At 30.3% G+C, this 4,768-nt stretch overlaps 1 protein-coding gene across 2 annotated transcripts in view; it reads left to right on the top strand.

The window, feature by feature from the left end:
- Positions 1-4,768, top strand: part of LOC101891534 (BMP-binding endothelial regulator protein) — a 242,739-nt gene that overhangs the window by 167,891 nt on the left and 70,080 nt on the right. The gene's annotated exons all lie outside the window — the stretch shown is intronic.

Below are 4,768 nucleotides of genomic sequence, written 5' to 3'. Positions count from 1 at the left end.
GTAAGTGCTAAAGAAAATCACAAAAAATAATAAAAACAACAAAATCGAAAAACCAAAAAAAAAAAAAAAACTATCTCAACAACATTTTAATCGCAATGCGCAAAACGACATAGAGTGGTAGCTGCAGTGGTTGTAAGTCAAAAAGGGGGTTTGGATGGAGTACTCAATTTGGTGTTCAGTTTGTAACAGTGGCTTAAAATGTAAGACGAGCATCCGATATAAAAGGACCTGTGATGCTGAAGTTTGCGTAGTATAGTTCTGAGATTCCAATTGAAAATATCCAAACAACTCTTATCCTCAACCAATCAAAATATGTTTTAAAATATCCTTAAGTGGTTATTACATTTGTTCCTTGTGAGTACTTTACCCCCTTGCGGAGAATTGCTAATATAGGTCCACGATATCGTATAGCTCCCATATAACAGTACCACCCGATATTCGGTATTTTGATGATTTTAGCCACAATTTTCAATGGAATTGTCTGAAATTCCACACATGGAGTTCCTCGTAAGTACTTTACCCCATAAAGGAATTTTGTTTATATAGGTCCACGATATCGTATAGATCCCATATAACAGTACCACCCGGTATTCGTTATTTTAATGATTTTAGCCACATTTTTTAATGGAATTGTCTGAAATTCCACACAAGGAGTTCCTTGTGAGTACTTTACCCCCTGAAATAGAATTGTCTATATAGGTCCACAATATGTTATATTAACCATATATCGGCACCTTCCGATATTCGGTATTTTTAAGATTTTAATAGCATTTTTTAATAGATTTTATTTTTTTGAAAATTTCCTAATTCGTTTCAAATGTTGGAGGGCATTCAATGATTGGCCCGGCCAAACTTAATACTTTTTTACTTATTGGAAATAAATTTTTCATAGGACCTTAGTGGTCTTTGGATTTTTAAACTTTAATTTTTGAGGACCACCAAACGTAGATTTAAAAAAAAAACATATTTTTCGGGAAACACAAAACGTGGATTTAAAAAAAAACATTTTTTCTGGGAACACAAAACGTGGATTTAAAAAAAAAAACACTTTTTTCCGGGAACACAAAACGTGAATTAAAAAAAAAAAAAATTCTGTGAACACAAAACGTGGATTTTTAAAAATATTTTTTTCCTAGAAGCCACAAACGTGGATTTTTAAAAATATTTTTTCCAAGAAGCCATAAACGTGGATTTTAAAAAATATTTTTTCCTAGAAGCCATAAACGTGGATTTTTAAAAATATTTTTTTCCTAGAAACCACATACGTAGATTATTTAAAAAAATATTATTTTTCCCAAAAGTGGATTTAAAAAGTTATTTTTCCCAGGACCACCAAACGTGGTTTTAAAAAAGTTATTTCCTCCATGGATCAACAAACGTGGATTTTTAAAAATATTTTCTCCAAGGATCAACAAACGTGGATTTTTAAAAATATTTTCTCCAAGGATCAACAAACGTGGATTTTTAAAAATATTTTCTCAAAGGATCAACAAACGTGGATTTTTAAAAATATTTTCTCCAAGGATCAACAAACGTGGATTTTTAAAAATATTTTCTCCAAGGATCAACAAACGTGGATTTTTAAAAATATTTTCTCCAAGGATCAACAAACGTGGGACAACCAAACATGGGTTTTTTAAATTATTTATTTCTGGGACAACCAAACATGGGTTTTTTAAATTATTTATTTCTGGGACAACCAAACATGGGTTTTTTAAATTATTTTTTCCTGGGAACTTCTTCTTTTTAAAATTATTTTTTTCCACAGATCAATAAGCGTGGATTTGAAAAAAATCCGAGTGACACCAAACGTGAACTTTTAAAAATATTTTTTTTTGTGCGACCCCTAAACGCGAATCAAAAATAGTGGATTTTTAATAAATTTTTTTCCAAGGATTAACAAGCGTTTATTTTTAAAAATACTTTTTTCCGACGATCAACAAACGAGGATTTTTAAAAATTATTTTTTGTGGGGCCACCAAACGTGGATTTCATTTCAATTTTTTTCCGAAGATCACCAAACGTGAATTTGTAAAAATTATATTTTCTGTGGGACCACCAAACATGAAGTTTTAAAAATTATGCTTTTCCTAGGACAAGTGTAGATTTTTAAAAATTATTTTGTTTTTAATTTTCGAACTGTTTTCTAAGTTTCATGATTTAATACATGCTAGCCCTCGATTATTTAAATACATTTTACCTCTCTCTAATATTGTTTTAAAAACATCCAAGAAAGGTCCACAATTTCAGGTCCTTTAAAAATATTTAGAAACATTTCCAGTTCTAGGTTTGGGAGACCTTCAAAAAGTGTTTTTGAATAATCCACGTTTTTGAAAATACTCCATATAAACTTAAAAAGTTCTTCGAAAAATCTCTGTAAGAATTCTCGAAAATTACAACTATTGTCCTTTAAGATGTGTGCTTAAAAATACACGATAATCTCCAGGGTAGTTTTTCAGAAAGTTTTTTTTTAATATTTCCCTAAAATCTAGGGTCATGAGTCTCGTAGAGAAAACGTCTTCAAAAATGCCTTTTGAGGAAACTTCAAAGGGTCTGGTACTCCTTAAAACTCTTCTTAAAAATTAATATTCTTTCAAAAAATATTTAATAAAAAATAACTTTTTCTTGATAACCCTTAAAAAAAAAAAAAACTAAGTAAAAAATACGCGACAATTACCATAAAAAATTTAAGACTCAAATATTTTTTTATTTATTTATTTTATTTTTTTTTGGAAAACTTACATGTTTTCCTTATTAGACCTCCATAACTTGAATTTTCTCTTCATAGGGTACATCCAAGTCTATCTTACCGATACCAATGCAATTTTTATTTTGTTTTCTTGAAGTTTTTCCATAGTATTTTGTTTATTGTACCACGGTATAGTAACAACAAATACAACAACAAAACCAACAACAGCCAGTAACCAATTTTAAATTGCTTCAAAGCCAGATTTAAAATTAAAATACAAGACAAGTCAAAAAAAAAAAAAAAAAAAAAACTCAACACAAAAAAGTGCCAAAGAAAAACTTGTCTGTGAAATCTAACACTTCATTATCGCCGCCGCACAATCTAATCGTTTTCGAAGTGTCTTGGAATATTGTCTGTCACACCGTCACTATTTAGATTGTGTTTGAAAAAAAAAACCATCAACTGTTTGATACATATACTCGTACAAACATAGGCATGCGAGTTGGATATGAGTGATTTGTGTTATTTTGGAATAAATTTGAATGAAGGTTAAAATATTGATACATGATGGGTCTTCTTAAAGATAGTCTTACATCTGATACTCTGTTCCGTATTTTTAATTGTATGTATTGTATTGTTAACTTAACCAATTTTGTAATGCCCGTTATTGATTTGCAACTTCTACAAATCTAAATTATTCCGAATTGAAACTTTTTTTGGGCCCTCAAAAAAAAAAAAAATTAAAAAAATATATTAAAAATATATTAATTATATAAAAAACGTTAATACAAGCCCAAAAAATGAGTAAATAAATAAATAAAACAATGTTAAAGAATCCATAATAAAAAATTCACGATATGAGTATTGTTGGACCTTCAAAAACAAATTCTTATAAATCCAGGATTTCAGCAAAATCTTGGGCGAAAAATCTTTAAAAATTCCAAATTTAAGTTTTTGATCTTTTTTTCAAAAATTCACGGCTGAACCTGCAGTCCTAGAAAAAATGTGTTTCTTATGGTTTATGTGATACGGCCAAAATGTGCCTAATCGGAATAATGGTTTTGAGCCCTAGGTTTTTTAAATCATAACCGTTTCAGCACATTTGAGGTCGATCTAGGGGTGTCCATCCGTCTGGCTAGCTGTTACGCATGGTAACACTCAAAGGGATTATCCGATTACATCCAAAATTGGTACATAGTAATATTATTATCATACCTAAATTGACTTCGGAGATGGGTTATATCGGTGCACTCTTTCTCGTCAAAATGATTATAGAAAACTAGCAAGTGGCCGCTATTTCGTCAGCGAAAAGTCCACAATAACATTTTCGATGCTTTCCAATAGTTTGTCTTAGACCTTTGAAGTGCAGAATTTGTACAGTTTGACGAAATTTAATTTGGCAAATCGTACTAAATTTCAGAATTTCAAGGTTTTTAAAATACTTCATTTTGAACTTTACCGAGAAGGATATTAGAAAAACCATTGCACCCATATCCACATCCATTTTTTCTGTCCAATTTATTTCAACGTCTCCATATGTAAACCCTAAGAACCAACTAATATTATTAATATCAAAGGTACGGACTTTAGCTCTATACTTTCCCCCATTACCAAATTTAGTACCATTTAGTACGATTATGGTACTCATATCCAAATCCATCTCCTTCTCTTGACGACAGACACCAATAGTGACATCTGTATTAGATTTCAGCTCTATTACTTCACCCAATACAAAATTTAGTACTATGTAATACTTTATGTACAATTTTAGTACATATTTCCAAAACCAATTCCAATCCAATCCCAGATACCAAAAGAGACCTCAATATAAAATTTCAGGATTCCAGTCTATTTCTTTTTTCCAATACCAATTTTTTTACCATTTAGTACTTTTAGTACAATTATAGCACACATTTTCAAAACTCCGTATCTCAATTCTAGATGTCAACAGAGACCTCAATATCAAATTTGAGAATTCACCCAATACCAACATTGGGCACCATTTAGCACTTTTTGTACAAATATTTGACACATTTGGAAACCACCGCCAAATCTAAAAACACAGATACCATCAGTAAT

The sequence above is a fragment of the Musca domestica genome, unplaced genomic scaffold (genome assembly GCF_030504385.1).
Source record: "Musca domestica strain aabys unplaced genomic scaffold, Musca_domestica.polishedcontigs.V.1.1 16, whole genome shotgun sequence".
In the NCBI taxonomy this organism is placed as follows: domain Eukaryota; kingdom Metazoa; phylum Arthropoda; class Insecta; order Diptera; family Muscidae; genus Musca; species Musca domestica.
Note: the sequence above shows the minus strand (reverse complement) of the source record. Positions and strands in the feature narration are given on the sequence as shown.